This window comes from Mus caroli, chromosome 10, assembly GCF_900094665.2.
Source record: "Mus caroli chromosome 10, CAROLI_EIJ_v1.1, whole genome shotgun sequence".
Taxonomy (NCBI): domain Eukaryota; kingdom Metazoa; phylum Chordata; class Mammalia; order Rodentia; family Muridae; genus Mus; species Mus caroli.
The window spans coordinates 118,277,614-118,301,753 of record NC_034579.1 but is presented as its reverse complement, the minus strand read 5'-3'; the positions used below and the strand labels follow the sequence as shown (position 1 = coordinate 118,301,753).

Genomic DNA, 24,140 nt, shown 5'->3' with positions numbered 1-24,140 from the left:
ATTTAGAAGAGCTTCAATGTGCTGCTGAAGAGAGTGCGTGCTCGTTGATATTTTGGTGGAATATCATGCAGATCTCCGTTAAGTCGCTATTATATATGATGCCTTTCATTCTGATGTTTCTGTTTGTTTATTTGTTTGTTGCCCAGATCACTTCCCCATCTCAGTGCTGGGACCCCTTCTGATTTGGACCTGTGCAGGCCCTGTGCACACTGCCGTAGTCTCTATGAGTTCATATGTGCATCAGTCCTGTTGTGCCTGGAAGACACTACTTCCTTGGAGTCCTCCATCACCTCTGGCTTTTAGAATTGTTCCTGCCTCTCTCACATAACTCCTTGAGCCCTGAAGGTTGGGGTTTGGTGAAGACATCTCATGTAGGACTGACTGTTCCAAAGTCCTCACTCTCCACATGCTCCAGTTCTGAGTTTCTCCATGATTTCTCCTCTACTGAAAGAGGAACTTTCTCTGATGACTGAGTGAGACACTGATCTATGGATACAGCACAAAGTCATCAAGAGTCATTTTATTGCTTTGTCCTTTTAGCAGAACAGTTGCATTTGGGTTTCCCCTAGACGTATGGCCTGTCTAATCTCAGGTTCTGTGTTATTTGAGCAATGCCAGCCATAGGTTCCATCTTCTGAAGTGGGACGTGAATCCATGCAGAGCATGGTTGGTTACCCCGACAACGTCTGCACCGCTATTGCTGCAGCCTGACATGCAGGCAGGTCACTGTTTTAGATCTCAGTTTGCAGCTGAGCTATTGTTTACCTTTCTCATCTGGTAGCCTTCGGGGTACCTTCCAGTACTACTGTGGACACTAGTTGGTAGGAGGTGAAGGCTCTAAATAGGCACCAACTTGACCTCTTCACCATGGATGAATATTGGAGTATTTTTATTTATCCTTTTACTTTAAGGTGATGTCTATCTTTAAAGTTTAGATGTGTTTCTTGGAAATATCAGACAGATGGGTTTTGTTTATTGATTCATTCAGTCAACCTGTGTCTTCTGATTGGAGAATTAAGGTCACTGATATTTAGTTATTATTGAAGTATGTGCATCAGTTGTGCAACTATGGTTTTTGTTAATTTTTTGTTATGTTGTCTACATTTTCAGTGGCTTTGTATTTCTGCCCACAGTTTCTTTGGCCCCAAATACTACTTTTTGTATTTTGGGGGGATTGTTGGATTTAATGTTTTAAAGGCTGTTTATATTATATGAAGCTGTTCTTTCTCTTTTAATTAAGGTGGATAGTTTTGATGGATTTATTAATCTAGGCTGGCTGTCATAGTCTTTTGGGACTCTAGGCTATTCTGGTTTTCAAAGCTTCTCTTGAGAAATCAGCTGCCCTGCTCATGGACTTTTCTTTATAGTGTGACTTACGTTTTTTCTCTCGCACCTTTCAAAATACTTTCTTTGTTATGTATACTAAATGTTTTATGATGTGCTGTCTGGATTTTCTTTCTGATCTTGTTGATCTGGTGTTATGTGTGCATCTTGCATCTGTATAGGTTTGTCTTTCGTTAGTTTGTGGAAGTTTTCTTCTATGATCTTATTAAGGATCTGATCTATGCCATTGACTTGGAATTCTCCCTCATCTACTCTGCCTATAATTTGAAGGGTTAATTTTTTTCCTGCTGTGTATTTGCATTTGGTCTGAGTACTACAGACCAGAAAATTGACTCTGAATCACAGTATATATAGCTGCTCCTAAAAGGGCTGGCATCTTATGGCTTTCAAATTGTTCCTTTATCATGAGTCTTTCATTTACAAAGATTCTAAAGCATGACAACACACTGTGTTCAAGCTTTTGATAATCCAGTAGAGGAAACTGTGAGGAAACCCAGAATCTACTGGTGAAAACTAAAGCAGGACTAAGTGTTGACTGTTATAAACCACACCACCAGTCCTTCAGTGTTTTCATCAGGTGAGAAGAAAGATAGACTCCAGAGTGGAGATTTAAACGTTATCATCCTCTTCCAATGCTGTGTGTCAAAAATATCTCAAATGAACTTGGTTTTAAAGTTTGCTTGTTTTTTTCACTTTTTAAAGGGAGATTTCCAATATCTGAAATGTAACAGTTTTATCTTGTGTTTCACCCCAAATGCTTTCTTCATTGGTACTGAGAATTTTATTGTCCCCAAACTGGAACTTGGAAATTAATGTAAAAATGAATTGACATGCAGAAAAAAATGTGATAAATGAGCTTTTCATTGGATCAAAACCAAGAATCTCTGAATGTGTATTGTATTTTGTTCTGCACGTTATAATGAATATTGAAAAAAATAAAAGCCAGAAGGGCAAGCTCTTTACTAGTAAATTGTGTTCCTTGGGGAAAATCCAAAAAGGAGAGAGCAATTTAGTCAGGGGAAATTATAATACACCAATCATGATGACGGATCCCAAGCAAGGGAACGCACATGGCAGCAATTTAAATGTTATCCATGAAACTGCTGCCCTAAGACCTCGGGGCATCTGATTTGTCAGACCCTGTTTTCATAGACCCTGCAAGAATTCTTCCACTCCAGCAAAGAATGTGGGCTTTGGGGCATTCTTCTTCCAGTTTCGAGGTGGGAATTTTGGGTTTATTCTTCTGTCTACGGCTCCTTTAGTAGCGAGCTTCTCTGAGTATCACATATTTCATATTTTATTGGTATAGTCCACATGATAGAAGTATTTGGATAAAGAAGTTTATTTAGCATGACACCCTCTAACCTATATTCTGTTCCTGTAGTTGAGTCAGGAAGGTAGAAATTCATTTAGATCTTCCTTTAAAGATCTGTAGGAAACGTTATCCCGTCATGAGCTTGACATGGACTCTCGTTTGAAGAGGTGCCTCTTTCTTGGAGCCACTAGAAGGAATACACACTCATATTTTCCCTCATATATGAGGAAGAAAAGTTAAACTTTAGTGAAGTTGTAATAAGAAAATTCTTATGATTTCTTTTATTTTTATTTAATGTTTGTTCTTCCCAAGAGTGGGATTTTGCTTGTCAGAAGGCGAAGGTTCTCTAGTGTTGATGACTGTGTTTGGTGAAGGGATGTCTTATCTCCCAGGTCACTTGGTGAGTATGTCAGGGATATGTCAGACCGATTCTCACTGTGGAGACTGTCAGAAACGCATGGCTGACAGGAATGGAGGAAAACATTCTTTTCACTGCTAGTAGAAAGAGCGATTTGTTGTGCTCATTTGGCTCAGTCCACCGGCTTGGAACTCTTGCAGGACTCAGACCCCAAGAGCATAAGCACTTGCTCCTCACTCAGTCTTACATTTACATCCTGGCTCCCTGCTGACTGCTTTAGCATTGCCCAACTCCCAAAAATGAGAGTACAGTTTGTTCTTCTTCCTTCATAGTAAATGACTGACTCGGTAGCCAAAAATGCTCTGCACTAGCACTCAAACTCATAACGAGGCTAGATATCATCCATGTTTGGATGGGAAAATCCATATCTGTGTATGGGAGACATGGAGAGGGGCAAGATTTCTACCATAGAGTCTGAGAAGTTTGGGGATTCCTTGGCATGAGCTGTCTGTCTGAGGCAGGAGCCATCTGTCCGAGGCATGAGCTGTCTGTCTGAGGCATGAGCCGTCTGTCCAAGGCATGAGCTAATTGTCTTAGGCATAAACTGTCTGTCTGAGGCATGAGCTGTCTGTATCGTGTCCCTGTCATTTCTTGTCTCCATCATTCATATTTTTATCCCTTCAGCTCTTCCCTGTCTCTGTGTTTTCTCTTCTTGCATTTTTCCCCCTCACAATGCAACACTCCTTCTGATCTTCGGAAATGCTGTTCTCTCTGGCAGGCATGCTTTTATCTAACTCCACTGAATTTGAAATTACCATAGGTGTTATTTTGGTACATCTTTCCCAGGTCGCTTACCAGCTGTTCTTGTACCGAGTTGCTTTCCTCTGATCACCTCTAGGATTTGGAACCAGCCTTAAACAGTTTCCTAGGCTGCAGCATCAGTCGTTGATGTATTTGACTTTATATTCCTACCAAATTGCATATTCCAAGCCATGGCCTGTGGGATGTGGTAGGCCAAATAAGGGCTCAATCACATAATGATTTACCTTCTTAGGAATTAAATTTCTCAGAGAATTTCATTTCCTGTACTGTGTTACGTCATCCAAAGCCAGGAGTTCTGAGCTGTACCCAGCCCTCACTTCCCAGTTCTTCAGTAATACAGTTTGCCTGGTTTCTTCTTGCAGATGATTACATACTCAGACAAAGATGAGAACAATTATATTTTCCTAGCAATCTGTGAATCTTCAGTTTATTTTGTTAGCTGCCTTTCTTCCACTGAGTGGTTTCTGTAACCATGAAAAGCACTCTTCCTTGAGACTGATGTGTCCTGGACACCATAGTCCCTGATAAATGAAAGTCTAAGATATATATATATATATACATGCTGCTTGTATCTTAGCTGACAGAGAAGCTATTCCTAGAGACATCCACAGCAGGCTCTGTCTCTCTGCTCAGGTTAATCTACCTAGAGATCTATCTAGAGACCACATTCTTAGCTTTACCCCACTTTCCCTGAGATGCTCAGTGAAAGCATCCCTGGGTCTATCTATGGCCTATCCCATGCCTTTCCACATTTCTGTCTACACTTGTGCCTTGCCCTGGCTTCCCAAATTGAGCCGACCCCCTTTCCTCCTCCAATCCATTCTTCTGATTCTAATGAAAGCTCTTTTAAGATCTAACAATTGCACACTACGATCCTATGTAAGTATGCATGACTCCTGTTCTTCTTGTTGCAATATATGATAGCATTTCCTCTACAGTGATGTGTCTAGATTATGTTTTGCAGCTCCCCTCTGAGTGCCTGCGATCCTAAAATTCCCATTGGTTTTACTATGCAGATGCACCCATGGTCCCCCACACAAAGCACCCGGTCTCAGCATTTCTGCATGCTGTTTCCTGCCTGCCAAGAATGCTTTGCTCTGAGACCCACAGCTCTTCTCACAACTAGCCTCCATTTAATGATTTGTTTAGATTAGGTTCAAATGAAATCTTCTCCTACAGATTTGTGGATGTCTGTAACACTTGGGATGCGTGCATTCCAGTATATCTCACATTAAATCCCAGGAACGTGCAGGGTTCTTCCTCACCCTCTAATCCTTTCTTCTCTCACACTTCAACAGCTCAGCAGTCCCAGCAGTGTCTGTTATATACCATGTGCTCCATTTTTTTCCAAACTTAAACTGAACAGATACATGAGACTATCCGATTTAAATTAAACATTTAAATGCTTCAAATAAATTCGAAAATATTTATTTAAATTTTTTTAACATTTCCAATCATCCAATTAGTTTTAGAATAGAAAAACCTCAGAAATTCTGTTTACTCTGATGACGAATTCATCTCATAAAAGTTTATCTTTCCCCGTGATCTCTTTGAAAATCACTCGAAACGCTTCATTGTGAACCAGAGCAGGATGGCTTCTCTTAGAGAAATTTTCAGTTAGTTTAAGGCATGAGTGGCTGGCAGGAATCCATTTAAATTATCTCTCCTTTAAAGTTATATGACACGACGTTCTTAAGTCAAGAACGCTAACAAAAGTATAAAAGAGTCCTACGTACAACGTACTTTTAAAAGCGTGAAGTCCGTCTGGAAAGCAGGTCAACGGACATTCTGCTCACTGGTGAGATGGAAATGTTCGCTCTTCTTTTGCTTCTCCTTTGTCTTAAGCTCCTCAGGGTCCCTAGAGCGCTGAGCCAGAGTGGGAATTAGTTAAGACATATGCGTATCTGCCCTTCTGGATGGTGGATTTGCCCTGGAGTCTTGATTTTCATTTTACTTGCACCTTAAGTGCCATATGAAATTCCATACCCTGCTGCTGTTTTCCAGGGTCTAATAGAGAAAGCAGCAAAGACCTGGACTTCTTTACTTGGGACAAATATTAGGAATTTCTCATAGTTGTTTTACATATAGCTGGTTTCAGTGAAATTTTTAAAATTCTTGTTACCTTGTTATTATTTTTCCTTCCTTTGGGCAGCAAGATTACCAGTCAGAGGTAAGCTCTCCTTTTTTATATTTTATTTTTATTTTATGTATATTTAGGTTTTGCCTACATTTGTGAGGGTTAGGGTTAGATCTTCTGGAACAGGAGTTACAGACAGCTTGAAGCTGCCATGTGGGTTGCTGGGAATTGAACTTAGGACCTCTGGAAGAGCAGACAGTGCTCTTAACCACTGAGCCAACTCTCTAGGCCCTGAGTGTTCCTTTACATACAGGTTAAGTGACACATTTGTCCTCTCAGTGGAAACAAAGATTTTATTTTTTTAAGTTTTGGCTTAGCATTTTAAGATTTGTAGAGAGTACTTTTTTAATACCCGACATTAGTTTTTGACAACTCTGACTCAGTAAAAAGTAAATGTATGAACAAAGAGAATAGTGCTGAGCCAGCATTAAGTGACTGCCTTTTTTTTTTTTTTTTGGCCAAATTGATGACCTCCCATTTGGAGTGAGATCAAATATCACTCAGTAAAAACACCTTCTAATTTGGGTCCTTTACAAAGGTTCTTTCAGGAACTCCAGGAGGAGTGTGAGGTTTGGCCTTCCCTTTCACACATGCATTGGCAGAAAGGGACAACAAAGGTATTTTAGGGCCACGTGTTGCATAAAGAACCTTTATGCTTTGTCACAGTGCCTGGCTAAAATGGCACTTTTGGGGTTTTAGCTATGTGTGCCCACAGCCTACCATTCCCATGTGTCACACAGACATTTGTCTCCTTTATTCCCTCCTGGTGACTACTCACCTGTCTTTCTGGTTTCCTTTCTGGAATGTCTCTAAAACACACCACACACCGTTTCATCTCACCCAGGAGCTACTCACCTCCAAACCCTCAGCCCACAGAGCATCCATTCGCGCCCTCAGCATCCCTACTTACGACACCAAGTGGACACAGTTTCATCTCCTTTCCAGGATGCTCCTTGGGCGATCCCATGGCTCACACTCGGTCTCATTTCTTACTCCTCTTTGAAGCACACTCACAGATTCTCATCTCTCCAGGGTCCCTAATTCTTAGCTCACGTTCCAGAGTCAGGGCTGTTTGCAGAAACTAAACAAACTGAAGTGGCCACTCGCTTGCGACTTTCTCTCTCAGCCTAGGAATTTGAACTTTAACAAGAGTTCCTCCAGATAAATCTTTCCATTGTTATTAATTTATTATTGCACAATTGCATACATGAGCAAACTACATTCCGGCCAGACTCACCCCCTCTGACTCCTCTCCTGCTACTACCAGCACCCGCTTCCCAACACGTTTGTTTGGAAGCCACTGTTTAACTGGGTCCATTTATCTTCATGAACATGGGTGTGGAGCTGTCCCCTGCAGCATGGGGACTCTGCAATGGCTGCATTACACCACTACGGACAATGCCTCATCCACCCGGCCAATAGCTCCCCTGAGAAGGGCTGTCAACCCCATGATCTCTTCCCTTTCATGTGACTGAATGTTGACAGGTCCAACTTGTGTGGGTCCCTTGAAAGCAACCACAGTTGCTTTGAGTCGTAAGTGCAACAGCTATATCACACTCAGAAGATATTTCAAGGCTTCTTCTTCATGGCCCAGCTCTTACATTCTTTTTGCTTAGTGATGCTTTCAAAACCTTGGAAGGGGTGATATGGACACTGAAAAACTCAGTACTCCCTTATCCTTTGCACACTGACCAGCCATGAGTCTCCATTAACTGTCTTTTACTGCAAAAGAAAGGTTCTTTGACCAAGGTTGGAGGTGGGGAGGCACTCTTCTATGGGTATAAGCATGCATTTTTAGTAGGCAGTGTAATGGCTATTCCTGGTTGTCACCTTGACTATACCTGGAATGAATTACAATCCGGAATTGGAGGGCTCACCTTTGATCCAGATCGTGAGGCTAGAAGACACAAGTTTCTGACCTGGATCTTGACATGAAGATCTTGAGGCATAGTGGCTATAAAAAGCTTAGGCCCAGACAAGCCTTTTAATCCTAGGAGACGGAGGCAAGGGTATCTCTAAGCTCAAGGTCAGCTGGGGACAAAACAAGTCCCAGATCCAGGCATGGTAGTACACACTTTTAATCTGGGCCCCATCTTCTGCTGGAGACCTACATATGGTCATTGGAAGGAGGAAGATTCGCTCTTCTTCACCTGCTTATGTTTACTTGCCAGCACATCTGTTGGAACTTACTTCTATAGAAGACCAGCTGAAACAACTAGCCTCGTGGGACCAAGAAGTACTAGATTCTTGGATTTCCCATTCAGAGCTGACCATTGTTGGGGTAGTTGGACTACAGACTGTTGTAGACAAATTCCCTTAATATATAGAGATATTCCATAAGTTCTGAGACTCTAGAGAGCTCAAACTAATACAGGTGATTTGACAACATATCTATTGAGCAAAACCTAGATCCTATGATCTCTCTAGCTGCTGACTTTGGATCTGGTCCACCGAACCAGGCATGAACAACCTCCTGAGAAACAGGCATCAAATCTGATCAGAACACAGTTGGTTAGTACCACAGTATGATTGGGTTTATCATCAACTTGTCATAACGTAGAATGACCTCAGAAGTGGGACCCAGTGAGGAACAGTCCTGATTAGGTTAAGTAGGATGGGAAAACCTGTCCTGAATAGGATGGCACCATTTTATGGTCTAGGTCCTGGAATGAATGAACAGGAGAGAGCTAGCTGAGCAGTGTGTGTATTAGTTCATTGCTCTGTGCTTTAACTCTTGATGTACTATAAAGAGCTGCTTCAAGTTCTTGCCTCCTTGCCTTCCCCACAGTGATGGATTGTCACCTGGAATTGTAAGCCAGACATTCTTCTTCCTCCCTAAGTTGTTGTATTTTATCACAACATTAGAACAAAACTAAGATGCCATATTACAGACATGCCACTATTTCACAGTATACACATCTTGTTTAGTGAGTTGGTATTGAAGCTAACAAGGTTTGCAGCTGGATGAGGTCATTGATGAGTTTCCTCCCTCATCAGGTTGCCTAGCAACTTTCAACACTATCAAATCGAGACAGCAAGGAAGAAACGCCTTGTGCCTCACGTGTGAGATATCTCTAGCCAGAGGGTTTTACCATCTAGTTCTGGAAGGCAACCTAGAACAATGATGCTAACTTGCTTATTTTAAAGGTAACCTCCTAGGCAACAACTCACAGAGACGTACTCATTTAATAGCCCATGCCTTCTGGATTTGGCATTATCTACTGTGCAGTGAACTGCTGATCAAACTCTGTTTTAAGTTATATATATATATTTTATTTAGCTCATCAAGAGAACTTCCATATGGCTTCTTTGTACTCCTTTGTTTTAGAAAACCTTCTTCTACTCCCTCCTCTATCTCGTGTTTCTACCTCCATTCTTGTTTAAACCTTGTCATTTCTAACATTCCCCCTCTCTGCTAAGATCACTTGTGTTCTACTACTCACTGCCCATGTAAGGCCCCTTCCCTCCTTCAGGTACTATGGCCTCTTCTAGCATCCAGATGATTCTTTCCTGCTTGGATGTGGAGAATCCTGGACCACTTGTCTCTGTGTCTTCAGCTTCTCTTTAAGCCATAGGGAGGGAAAGGCCTTTCCTGTGTGTGACAAAGCCTCCATCCAACACCTGTCCACTTGAATTGCTTTCTGATTAGTTGTTTTCAAGAATGGTCTGAGCTCCCCAGAGGGAGACATCATCTTAATCCTTTTCAATGGCATTGAGAGATCATGGGCTCTTACAACCTGGATTCTGCCTGTAGGCAAGAGCAGAGGCTGGTGGAGAAGTTAAGCTCCCTTCTGCTTAAACACTTGACATGCTAAAAGTTGGGGGATGGGTAAGAGCTTCAAGTCTAAGCTCTGCCATCAGGCTTTGCTTTCCTTCAAGTCCATTTCAACGGCCGCCATGATGCATAGCCTCCACGGTTGATGAGAAGGCCACCATGATGCATAGCCTCCACGGTTGATGAGAAGGCCGCCATGACGCATAGCCTCCACGGTTGATGAGAAGCTAGAACACAGAAAGTACCTGCCACAATAGCTCGGGGATGAAGGTACCAACTCGGAGTGTTCCTGCATCTCTCCTCACCCTGGATATGGAACAGATTGGGATTATTTTTAGATTATCAGCTGTTTAAAGACATTCTGATCCTATATAATGTTCTTATCCATGGTTTAACTAAATCATAAACTGTGAAACTGATTGGGTTCAAGCTTGGCTTCACTACTTGGTAGCTGACCAATCTTCTGCATGCTTATTCGATAACTTTGGACGTGACTACTCCTATCCTGACTTTACTTGTGAAACTTAAATGAAGTCATATATGACAAAGGCTAGCCAGTGCATACCACAGAGTGAATGTCACTTCTTAATAATATTTATGCTAAGGGGATTCTGACTAGTCTGGTGTTCGGCGTCCCTTGACCCAAAAGACCCACACTGGAAGATGGGAGAATCCACTGTCTTATGTGGCTGTGTGTAGGTTGTCATAGTTTCCTGTACTTTGGTTTTCTTTTTCTTTTTATGGGTCTTTTTTTGTTTTTGTTTGAGAAACAGAGAGAGAGAGAGAGAGAGAGAGAGAGACTGGGGAACATGAATCTGAGGGGGTAGGGAAGTGGAAGGCATCAGGAAGAGGAAAGCATAACCAAAATATATTTAATGAAATAAAAAACAAACTTAAAGAAAGCTTTGGATGTCTAATGCTGAAGTTATATGTCTCAGTACTTGAAATCTTTATCTGGATTTTGAACAACTGTGGGTGTGCTGATAGGGTTTCTGTCGTGCATATTGTAATCCCAACAGCTAATAATTATAAGAGATACTTATGTAAACCAGTCATCTCACTGAGTGCTCTCATGTGTATCTTATTAGATTACAAGTTATCTTGTCTTTGTAGATAGTGAAGCAGTTGAATGAAGAGCTCCGATCTGTGTCACGAAACAGAACTAGTGAAACATGAATATTTGTTTCTTGACACAGAGTTTCGTTTATTTTTTTAATACATTGCTCTCCCTAGATATCATCTAATCTCTAACTGGTCTAACCTGCAAGTTGCAGCTTATGTAATTATTGCAGAAACATATTACGTTGATACTATATCTTATAGCATACAGGCATCTCACGTGGTTTTTACAACAGCCCTCAGGAGAACTTAGCTTCTCTTTTAGAGGTGAGATAAAATGAAGGATCAGACAAGCTACGTAGTTTGCCAAACTTACCTAGTCAGTCAGAAGCATCACGAGCCCTGTGTTTCTTCACGTTTTTCAATACTCAACCCTGCTGCTGATTTGAAACAGCTATTAAGACACCTCAGTCGCAGTGTTTTATAGGAAAGTCTGGCAACTGAATAATCATTTCAAGAATACAATTATTGAGGGCTGGAAAGATGGCTCAGCAGTTAAGAGCACTGATTGCTCTTCCAGAGGTCCTGAGTTCAATTCCCAGCACCCACATGGGCTCATGACCATCTGTAATGGGATCCAATGACCTATTCTGGTCTATTTGAAGAGACACTGTACTCACATACATTAAACAAAGAAATCATAAAAAGAAGAGTATATTAAGCACCCATGAATGGCAGGAAGGCCCAGCTCTGTAGATGTTACTGTCTCTAGTTTCTTAGCTGCTTCCCTCAAACCCAACCTTAGGTCCCTCAGTTCATAATAGACCTCAGTGGATCCACAGGAGCTCCCATGGCACACTCCATGCATACAGGAAGCAGAGGACCCGGGCAGAGGCCTGGCTCTGTATGACCTCTGTGCACAGACTCTTTATGTGTTTTCTGGGCATGGCGATGCAGGCTTGTGACCCCAGCTTTTAGGAGGATGAAGCAGGAGGACTGAGGCCAAGGTCATCCTCAGCTACACAGTAAATGGCCATGTGGGAAAGAGATCCACTCAGCAGTGACTCATAAATAAGATAAATAAGTCTAAAATAAAAAGAAAGAACAGGCTCATCATCATAAAGTCACATTTGCAAATGGATATGTCATTTTAAGGAAATTGAAAAGCTTCTTTTTAATCTCTGTTTTAAAATTTAGTTGTAATAGTAGGCATTTAAGTTAGCTTGTAAAAAGAAGTTGGTCATTTTCTTGTTCAAGCAAACAAACAGACAAACAAAAAACAAAAACAAAAAAACCCCAAAGAACTTGTTCCACTGATTTCGAGTACCAGTAAACCCAATGAAGCATTGGCTTTTGTTAGAGTTTTTGTCAAGCGTGAATGAAGACATCAGAAATGTATACTCTTCCACTAATTAATTACTTCTTTCATTCATTCTCTAGACATTGCACCGTACTAAGCAACGTTTGCTGCAGTAACGACTACAAAGGAAAACGTGAGATACTTCCGTGAACGAGGCCACAGCAGAAGCAGAGGTGGTCAGTCCAGCCTCCATGCTTTGAAGGATCAGACTTCCTCCCATCCTGTTTAGCGGCACCGCATCACATCCGACTTCCTGCCATCCTGGGATCATCAGGCAGGATGCTCATTTAGCCGCACTGCAACAACACAATATGTTAGTCCTCCGTGTTACTTTATGTTCTCCCAATCTGGCTATGTGTGGGTGGCTGACTAATTGGCATTTATTTTATTTGTATTATTTAAGAAGCCTTTCTCTTCTAATTCCACTTTTAACTCCGTAATTATTGGACTTTTTTCTTTCTCCTTCCCCTGATGATCCCCCCATGATCGATGCAGCAACTTGACACGAGTTGTCACTGAACGTATTTCTCATATAGACCCTCTTAGAAAAAGTCATTTTTTTAAAAAAAAATTGTTTTCAAGAGGAGGGGTTATGTAACCAGATACTTTTCTGTTCTTTCTTCTGCTCAAATCTATTTTAAATCATTCTATGATAATGTTATTTAACATGGAAATTGTTTTGCTATACATAAAATAAAGTATGATTTTAAGAATTTAAAATATATAATAAAATGTAAGGAAAACTAAAACAATTTTGTTTTTCATCCTACCTATAATGATAAAGATGAACATTCAATGAAGTTATATTAGAAGTTAGTTCTATGTTGTGGCTCTGGGCGTTTGGAGTTTATTTTTACTTGTATTTGTTTGTTTCTCTCTCTCTCTCTCTCTCTCTCTCTCTCTCTCTCTCTCTCTCTCTCTCCCTCTCATTCTGTGTGTATGTGTGTGTGACAAACACATACACATACACAGAGAGAGAGAGACATTAAGTATATGTATTTGCATTATGTGTGTGAAGGAACTGGAGCGCATCAGAGAGGTGTCAGATACACTGTTACTATAATTAAAAGTGGTTGTAAGCTGTCACATGAGTGCTGGGAACTGAACCCAGATCCTGAGCAACAACTGAGTCATCTCTCCAACTCCTAGAATTTGATTTACTAAAGAAATGAAGTGGATTGTTTGGCCCACATGCCAAATATCCACTTAAACCAGGTACCTAGACAAAACCATAGCTGTCCAAGTTAGCCAAAGGAACACCTGCCAAGGGCAGATGGCAATGTGTCTCAGTTACTCCAGAGGGTGAGGTGGAGGGTAACTTGAGCTCAGAAGGTGGGGACCAGCATGGGTACCGTACTCCATCTCAAAAGAAAAGAAAAAAACAAAAACAAGGAGAGAGAGAGAGAGAGAGAGAGAGAGAGAGAGAGAGAGAGAGAGAGAGAGAGAGAGAGAGAGAGAACATCTGAGCCTGAGCCAACCAGAGATCAAGGCTGCTCACTTTCAGCCATGCTCACCTTGCTGGCTCAAAGCATCTCTTGCTTTCCTGCATTTTCCTCTGCCTCTCAGGTAGAAAACTGGCTCCTGTCCATTAAGGAACTGAGTCTGCCGCAGCAGGGAGTGCAGGAAAAAATAAACGAAGTCCTAGCAAGTCCTCACCTGCCTCAGGAAGCAGTCTGTGTCCTCCTGTTCTGAATCAGCTATGCAGGCTCCTCTCCACGAGAATTTGTCCTATTCATTTATTGGTGGTGTGTAAATTTCGGTTTACCACATTTTGATATGAAAAACAATACAATTTTGGTTGGACAGGTCAGACTGTCTCTGAGGTTTTCATGAACAGGAAAATTTTACCTGTGTCAGTGGAAGATTCTTTCTCACACAGTACCAGTTGTTGGCTGGATATAATACTGAATATCCAAATGTGAATAGGAAAACATGCTCATGACCCAGCACAACACTCTCTTTTTTTTATGAGAGAATATTTCTCCTTTGACTATAACTTTAATTAAACTCTATTAACTTTAATTTAATTTAAGCTGTTTAAATAGGTCAGATGCTATTAAATGCAGAGAACACTTTTTTTTTAAGGTATTTTGTTTCTGGGCATTTTCCCTCGATCTCACACAGCCTTAATTATGCTCCACTTATTGTTAAGTATATCATAAAATAAAATATAATGTATAAATTGCATTAATCTCCATAAGTAAACTTGAGGCAAAGCCATGAGCTAGACTAAATCAGAGGTACAATAAATAAGCAAAGTGTATAAAACATCTTCAGACTTGGTCCTCTGTGGATGCTGAGCAGATGTTATTGTATTCTTCTTCTATTACATCCATAAAAAAAGAGAGTGGGCATTTCCATGGATTGTGAGTCATTATATAATATTCCATTCTGATTATGTTATTCTTTTTTGTCATTTTTCTCTGCTGTATTTTAATGTCTTTTCCCCAAAGTGGAGCCTCTCTGTATCTAGAATAATTCTCCTAAGCTTGCCAAGTCATATATTTTCCTTTCATAATTACTTGTATAATTGCAGCACCCTGGCACATATTAGTAACTAAGGAAACAGAGCTATTTAATTATATCCTAATGAACATTTGCAATTATATCATTTTTAAAATCCATAGAAAATTAAGAAAATGCTCTTCATCAAGCAGGGTATTGCCTGAATTTCATTTTCCAAGAATCTTAAACTAAATCAACTCTCTCCAAAAATACAGTTTTCATGTCATAAATGCTCTACACTTTAACTTTGGAATATAGAGCCTACAGTTCTTAGATTGGGAAGCAATTTGGACACCTTCAAGTTCATTGTTTTCCCTGTGGTTCACTAACAGATGCTTTATTAAACCTTTTTCTAATTTGCAGCACACACTCATTAATGAGAGATTGCTCAAACATCTCCTGGGATGTAGTATTTACCTCCTGTTCTGATGCCGAACAGTACTAATGATTAGCAGGTACCACTGAACACCTAATGTGTGCAAGGCAGTCTTGAAAATTTGACATGGACTGTAACCTTGAGTTAAACTTTACTTTCGTACATAGAGTGCCCACCTAAAGTAACAGAGATAGCAATTCTACCTGAAGAGTATGGTGTCAGTAGACTCTAACATAAGAACTGTTCACCCAGTAGAGGGTTCCATTGCTTGATAGCTAGGCAGCTGATCCAGTTATGCACTCGGGGGAGGACTTCAGGCGGTGCTCCATAGCTGGTGCTTTGACCTTTGACACGTTCAGCCCCACAAGCTGGATCTCTTTGACTTTGTATCTGAACTTTCCCTTCCTGCCTAGCCACTTTTGATTGACAGGGGCTGGGGGTAGGGTATTTGGTAGGTCAGTTCCCAGGGGCTTTCATGTTGGCCAAAACTATCAACTCTTTGTCTTACAGTTCATGGGCAAGTAGTCCTCACCTCCGGCTTCCCAAACCAGAGCAGTCCGGCTCAGGCGCCAGTCATCCAAGACTCACTGTTTAATCCTCTGGGGATTGTTAGAGACAGATACATAGGCCATGGGGATTAGCTGGTGACAGACATTTGAAAGGGTCCATTAAGAATTAGAATGTCCTTCTGATGACCACAGGAACTACCAGTCTTCTCAAAGGTGGGGGATTACCTTGAGCACTCAGAATTTCATAGCAAACCATCTGATAGCAGACAAAAGTTAGTCTTTATTGGTAAAGTAATAAATAATGAAGACTGTTGTGATCATGTAGCTAACCTGCAAGGTCTCTCGAGAAAGGTAAAACAGAAATATCAAACAATAATTTCATTGCGTTTTTTAAAAAAGGAAACAATATAATCAATATAATGTTGTAAAACCAAATAAAGGTGACTTGAATATATCATAAGGAGAAAACAACCATGTTCAAAATGATTTTGTGTTCTTTTCAAATTTATACTATTAATTCTAATCTTTAGAAGGAGGAGGAGGAGGAGAAGAAGAAGGAAAGAAAGAAAGAAAGAAAGAAAGAAAGAAAGAAAGAAAGAAAGAAAGAAAGAAAAGCAGTGGGCTTTATGTATGGAAGTGCAGACCTATTTTTCAGACTCTGAAGACTGATTTGTGAATCGGTGGCTTTATTCTTCAGGTACCCAGAGATTCATAGGACATGGACGTAAAGCCAAATGATGATAAAATAGGCATACAGGCGTTTAACATGCAAAGACCACAACATACATATCTTCTTCAGCTCTCAGCAGCACTCTGGGAATTACACTATCCTGCATTTGTTTTTTGTGTGAGGAGATGAACTTGCAAGGAAAGAAGACCTTTCCCTGGATACAGAGCTAGTGCTGGCAAAGCTAAGGTCCAATACTGAGCCTCTTTGTCTTATCTGTCTCTACTCTGTAACTATGTAGCACTGTTGCTCTGATGCCAGAAATGTATCTGCACAGATAGGCGAGAAAGTCTGGGATGGTTCAATGGAAATCAGGGCCCAAAGCAACGCCATCCTCATCAGCTGGTACTGATTGATGTGCCCGCCCTCCTTCCGCGTTAACCATGACTGTGCCAAGGAAGGAAAGAAGGAAGAAAGGATTTCATTTCCATTTCCTAGAACAGCCGCTGAGTTCATTTTCAGGTTGGGCTTTTGGGGGTTTTACCCATAAACACAAATATGTTCCTTAGTGTTTTAAAGATTTATTTACTTATTTGTATATGAGTACACTGTAACTGTCCTCAGACATACCAGGAAAGGGCATCAGATCCCATTAGAGGTGGTTGTGAGCCACCATGTGGGTGCTGGGAATTGAACTCAGGACCTCTGGAAGAGCAGTCAGTGCTCTTAACCACTGAGCCATCTCTCCAGCTCGCCCTTATTGTTTTAAAGTGAGAGTCTGCAGCACCCCGACTGCTCAGACGCTGAACACAGCACAGCTCTACCTCTTCCACACAAGACCCCTTCTCCTTATAAATCTGGGTTGTCTGAGTGAAAGCAAGGAGAGTCAGAAGTTTCAGTTACAATAAATTATAACTGTAACAGAAATAATACAGTAAATCATAGCTCTAACAGAAATAATGCAGAGGAGAAACAAATCCAATACTGCATGAGCTAGGGAGGAAGAAGGTATTATATATATATATATATATATTTATTATATGTAAGTACACTGTAGCTGTCCTCAGACACTCCAGAAGAGGGCGCCAGATCTCGTTACGGATGGTTGTGAGCCACCATGTGGTTGCTGGGATTTGAACTCTGGACCTTTGGAAGAGCAGTCGGGTGCTCTTACCCACTGAGCCATCTCACCAGCCCTGGTATTATTATATTTTATTAGGTCAATAGAGTCTTTATGTAAAAATATGTGGGCATGCTTTCTAGATATTAATAGCTGAGTTTGGAGAAAATAGTTTGATAAGGAAATAGGCGTTCAGACTGAAGGACTACTGCTCCTTCATCATCTAAACCAGGATGTAGAGGAGAATAAAAGAAACGGTTCCCCAAGATTACACCAGGCAAAGCTGGGATTAACCTAGGCAGACCGTGGCCACACAAGCTACCAAGAGGGAAAGCAAGCTAATGGTTTGCTCTATCGGGTGTGTGTGTGTGTGGGGAAACAATGAAACATAAGGTTATAGGAACAAACTGGGTCTATTGTAGAGGACACTGAGTGTCAGACAGGGGTTTACAAAGTCTGGTCTTTGATATTCTAGAATAGTTCAGGGACTGACATCAGCAGACCTGTCTTTCAGAGAAATGATTTGAGAGTGGAGAGGAAGACAGAGTGTGGAGGGCAAATCCTGGAAACAGAGTATATACCCAAGCTGTCGTTTCTCTCAGTAAGCCCTGCTTTGAGAAAGCGGTTCTCATTCCCAGTATAGATAGCAGCAGCTCTAAGTGTACGTACTCTTATTGTTTCTGGGCACATCTGATAAACCAGGGGAAGACAAAAGACTTTTCGCTCCTCCAACAGGATGTTTTCCTCTCAGAAAATTGGACCTGGGACAAGAGATTGAGTTGTTGAGCTATGGAAACTCATCCTTCTGAAACGCTCGAGGTGAACCATGAGCAAAAGACAGGGGATGGATTTAGTAAGAGAGATTTCTGTGAGGAGGAAGTTCAGTACTGTGAATGTGGCAGCAAAGCACCCACAGGGCATGTGTGTAAGAAGAAAGGACACAAGTAAGGAGAGGCAGACAGGGGAGGAGAGGGGGAGGGGGAGGGGGAGAGAGAGAGAGAGAGAGAATGGGAGATGCAGGTGTGGCTTTGAGTTTGATTCTCCACCTGGCTGTAATAACCTCCTTCTCTCTCTAACTTACTCGGTTTATTTTTTTCTTGAGAACAGTGTGTTGATTTTAAGACGGAATATGGAGCACCCCCAGTATGTTTCACTTTCTGACGTCAGCTCTGGATTTTGAACAACTCAAGCATTTCCAGACATGTCCTTTCCTACAAATTCTTTTTTCTTAAGGTTAATTTTATCCCCCTGTGCAACAACCTGTTCTGTCGTGTGTTTCTTGTTAAGTGAGAAACTCAAAACTGAGTAGCTTATTTCGAGAGTATCTAGGCTGTCAAAAACAAAAACAAACACAAACAAACAAACAAAACAAAACCACCAACAACAAAAATAACAAAAAAATTATAACCTTCTATTTGCCTTGCATCTCTTACCTACCAAGGCAAGAAAATGAATGTTTACCGCACCCACCTCTATGCAGCTATGGGGAAGCTGGGGCGGGAAGAACTTCCTGAGAGTTCCTAAACAGTAATGTGCATGCAAGCGTTTCTATCAACGTCTCCATCTGAATAAAACGGTGGAAATTTGCTAGGAGAGGATTATTTATTCTACATCTATCTAGGTCGATGACAAGAGTCTTGAAAGTGTAGAACCTTCCATGTGACCATGAGGATGTACCAAGGATGCTGACACCAGAAAACAGGAGTTTGTTCCTAGATGGTACCGCCTAGCTGGTGGGTAAACGATAGACTTACATCACTATGTTTGCTTCACAGGAGAGAAAATGCTCATGTGTTTAGAGCAATGTAGCACATGCTTCTATATCTTGCATGCTAATCACAACAGATATAAAATATTACATTTTACATACAACATCTTTTAAACATTTTTTTCTTTCCTTTTTTAAAAATTAGGTATTTTCTTCATTTACATTTCCAATGCTATCCCAAAAGTCCCCCATGCCCTCCCCCACCACCCCCTATCCACCCACTTCCACTTCTTGGCCCTGGCGTTCCCCTGTACTGAGGCATATAAAGTTTGCAAGTCCAATGGGCCTCTCTTTCCACTGATGGCCCACTAGGTCATCTTCTGATACATATGCAGCTAGAGACACAAGCTCCAGGGGGTACTGGTTAGTTCATATTGTTGTTCCACTTATAGGGTTGCAGACACCTTTAGCTTCTTGGGTACTTTCTCTAGCTCCTCCATTGGGGGCCCTGTGATCCATCCAATAGCTGACTGTGAGCATCCACTTCTGTGTTTGCTAGGCCCCAGCATAACCTCACAAGAGACAGCTATATCAGGGTCCTTTCAGCAAAATCTTGCTAGTATATGCAATGGTGTCAGCGTTTGGAGGCTGATTATGGGATGGATCCCCATTGCATTTGGTGTAGCACACACATGCCATTACATATGTATGGAAGCCAGAGGGCAGCTTGTGGGAATTGATTCTATCCTTCCACCATGTGTGTCTCTGAGAAGGAATTCAAATCTGGCTTTGCAATAGATACTCTTTACCACATGAGCCATCTCACTCGTCTTAGGTATTATGATTTTATAAATATAATTTAAGATTATATTGGCTTTAAGTCATTCCTACGATCCAACCTCTGTAATTCACTCAGTTCTAGTGGAATTAATGCTAATCCCCAAATAGTCATTTATTAACAAACACTCATGGTTTCTAGCTCCAAAGCACAGTGATAGCCTCTTTCTTCATTCCTGCTGAGTCTCTAGACCTTTCTTCTTTTAAAAGAGCTAAGGAAGAAAAAAGTCAGTAGTGAATAATTGGACATGGGAAAATGTTGCAGATTTTCCAGTTTTGGAGAGTATTTTGTAAAGTAGGATAGTTAGCCAAAGATTGGACACAGCTTTCTTCTAGCAGGGACAATAAGTTTTTCCTCAAATAGGCAAAACATAATGAGTCCTAAACACAAGCACACTTTGACTGTCCCTGTTGTTTCAGCATCTCTGGATGGTTGATACTTGTAGTGGCTATTCCTGGTTGTCAACTTGACTATATCTGTATTGAACTACAATCCAGAATTGGAAGGCTCACCTGTGATCCTAATCTGGAGGCCTGACTGAGATATAAGTTTCTGACCTGGATCTTGGCATGGAGATCTTGAGGCATACTGGCTATGGATTCCAGAAGATTAAAACATCGAGATCTCTGAGTACAAGGTCATCTGGGATTAAAGGCCTGATGGCACACACCTTTAATCTGGGCCACACCTTCTTTGGGAGACCTACATGAGGACATTAAAAGAAGGAAGATTTATTCTCTCTTTCTCCTTCACCTGCTTGCCTTGTGGATTGAGCAACTGCTAGATCCTGGGAAACAAACCAGTAAGTAGCATCCCTCTGTGGCCTCTGCATCAGCTCCTGCTTCCTGACCTGCTTCAGTTCCAGTCCTGGCTTCCTTTGGTGATGAACAACAATGTAGAACTGTAAGCTGAATAAACCCTTTTCTCCCCAACTTTCTTCTTGGTCATGATGTTTGTGCAGGAATACAAACCCTGACTAAGACAATACTCTTTTTTTTTTTTTTTAAAGATTTATTTATTATATGTAAGTACACTGTAGCTGTCCTCAGACACTCCAGAAGAGGGCGCCAGATCTCGTTACGGATGGTTGTGAGCCACCATGTGGTTGCTGGGATTTGAACTCTGGACCTTTGGAAGAGCAGTCGGGTGCTCTTACCCACTGAGCCATCTCACCAGCCCTAAGACAATACTCTTGTCTAACAGTGACATGGAATGAGTCCAGAAAGGCATAAACGACATTAGTGACTTGTGTGTGCTTGATTTGTAAGAGCTCATGTTGACCCTTTCCCAATTCTGGTTCCCTGTGTGCTGTGCACGGCGTGCAGGACATGAAGAAATCCTAGAGTCCAGAAAGGTGAGCCAAAAGGCCAAACTGACAGTCATCAGTCAGGCTATGAACAGCTAAGTATATCAGAGCCAGGGAAGCAATTGGAGGCGATGATATGGAGGCAAACCAGCCTTTGCCTAAAGATTATGAGAAACGATATAGCCCAGAACAGAGCTGAAGGGTGTAGAGAGTTAGGGTCTTCCCAGTTAGGCATCCATGATGGGTTGTTTTGTTTGGTTGTTTGGTTGTTTGGTTGCTTGGTTGGTTATTTATTTATTTATTTTTGCCATTTCTTACTGCTCTAAAGCTACCTGGGCAGGGAGGAGAAGGGAAGGATAGAAGGATAAAGAAGAAAGCAAGATCTCCTGAAGTGATCAGGCTGATCTGAAGTTAAATTAAGCTTTAAACAAAGTATATGTGCTATCTAGAATGGGCATTTTTCAGGAATTATTTGGAGAAATTCCCATTTGTGGCTTGTAATGAAAGTTGCATTTCTCAATGTAATTATATCTAGTTTACAATCTAATCTTTAAGTGTTGGATCCTTGATGTGCAGAGTTCTGCGGGTGTTCTAATCAGAAGAACTGCACTCAACACCATGAGGTGAAGACACGGCATTTGAACAAGACGATAAAATACTTGGGAGGCAGAAGCAGGCAGGTTTCTGAGTTCGAGGCCAGCCTGGTCTACAAAGTGAGTTCCAGGACAGCTGGGGCTAGACAGAGAAACCCTGTCTCGAGAAAACAAAAAACAAACAAACAAACAAACAAAAAAGATGATAAAATACATGCTTGGTTTTTGTTTGGTTACTTGGTGGTTGGTTGTTTTCTTTGTTTTTGTTTTTGTTTTTGGTATTGGTTTTTTCAAGACAGGGTTTCTCTGTAGCCCTGGCTGTCCTGAAACTCACTTTGCAGACCAGGCTGGCCTCGAACTCAGAAATCTGCCTGCCTCTGCCTCCCAAGTGCTGGGATTAAAGGCGTGTGCCACCATGTCCGGCTACATGCTTGGTTTTAATGAGAGAGGAGGACAATGGTGGAGAGGGATGGTTTCTCTTAAAAACGGAGGCTGGGTTAGAAGAAATAGCACAGTGTGGAGAGTATATTCAGTCAGCTGGGGTAGATTTATATCAGTTGACTGAGCTGTAAGGTTTCCCTCCGGCTACAGAGGGAAGTCACTGTGGGAGGTCACTGAGCCTCCTGGAGGAGAGGATCCTAGTTCACATGGCTGCTGAAGGCCAGGGGGAGCACCCCAGAACAGAGGCCGTGTGAACAGCATGCGGTCACTCTGGGAAGAACAGAACCAGGGTGTAGCTCTTGGACTACAGCTGCTATTTCTCACCGGCTTATTTCTGGTGTCTTCGTGCCTTTTAGATGTGCCAGGGGATTCTTGAATGAACTCTTTAATGAATGAGTCAACCAATGGGAAGTTAGCAAGCACAGCGTGTCTGTCTGTCCGTCCGTCTGTCGCAGGAAGTTTCACGACAAACATGCTTTAGTCCTGGGATACAAGGTGACCATAAAACTTTGAAGAAGCATGGAGTTAATTTGAAACTACAGAGTTTAACACACAGCAACGGTCTACATGTAAATCCTCACTCAGGCAATGAGAAAATAGATTTGGGGCTAGGAGTGAGACAGGAATGCAGACTTAAAGAGTTGAGGGGGAAAGGAGATTAAAAAAAATACAATGCAAATTATCGAAACGCTTACCGTTCCTCTTCAAAGTGGACAGAACCTTCCGGTGAAAACACGGAATCTTTTTTCTTTCATGCTAACCTCTCTCTGTTTTATTTTGTGTTTTGTGTGTTTACTTGGTTTTTTTTTTAAGATTTTTATTTTTCTGGGGCTCTGGGTTTGAACTCAAGCAGTTAGATTCTAAAACTGAGGAGTACACGGGCGTGGTGCTGTTTACTGGAACAAGTGATTTGTTTTATTGCCTAAATTTTGAGTCCTTTAGTATGTTTCCTAAGAAGTCATCTGGTTTGGAAAAGTATCCCCAAAATGATCCTGGAGGGCAAGAACCAAGCCTGTGTCAGAGTTGAAGCGAAGGCGTAAATAACTGATCTTCAAGAACGCATTCACTAATAGAAGATCGGTGTCTACTAATTTATAGCCACTGTGTGTTGGAAACAATATTTAAGTGGTTAGTTTGAAGAGAAGCCAGCTTTGTAGCCTGCGGGTCTCAGTTCTGTCGGTCATAGGAAGAATGGAGTGAAATAGAGCCCAGAAAGAGGGTTCAAGGAGAGGTCTGGTTTTATACGCATTTTAAAGGGAGACCTCACACCAGCAACGTTACAGTTCCTGTCAATTCCCAGACAGTGAGTGCATGCAAGCCGCTTGGCGGGGCGGCTGACCTCAGCTGCAGAGCCCCCAGCCCCTGGAAAAGCCGCGAGCCTTCACAGATCATCCTTTGAAAAGCGCCAGTCCGATGGCATCCGCCCTGACTGACCTCCGTGTCATGGGACTCACATTCTTGTTATGGCTCTGTCTGTGGCTCACCAAATGTCCCCGGGAAAGTCATTTAGCAGCCGCTTTGGTTTCCTGTCTGAGTACCTGACCCTCCTGTCTTATGGGGATGCTACAGAAACGAACGAAGGGAAGGTATGAGAGAAGGCTTTGTATTCTCCCAAGACGCGCGCTCCGTGATTCAGAAGGATCGTTATTAATCCACCCAGACTGAAGACCATAAACCAGGCAGAACAATAAACAGACTGGTTGAAATTATCCATAGTGTCCCTCTCTGTCTAAGGCAGGTCTCTTTTGTCAGCTGCTGTTAGCACCTAATGATCCCCTGTTCTTACTTTTAAGTATTTAATCACTAATCTTATGTGAAGCTGGTTTGGTAATGAAAAGGAAAGGAAAGGAAAGGAAAGGAAAGGAAAGGAAAGGAAAGGAAAGGAAGAGGAGAGGAGAGGAGAGGAG

General features: G+C 41.6%; 1 pseudogene; it reads left to right on the top strand.

Moving 5' to 3' along the window:
- The first annotated feature begins 2,383 nt into the window (after positions 1 to 2,383).
- LOC110302768 overlaps positions 2,384 to 24,140 on the top strand; it is a 36,349-nt pseudogene continuing 14,592 nt past the window's right edge.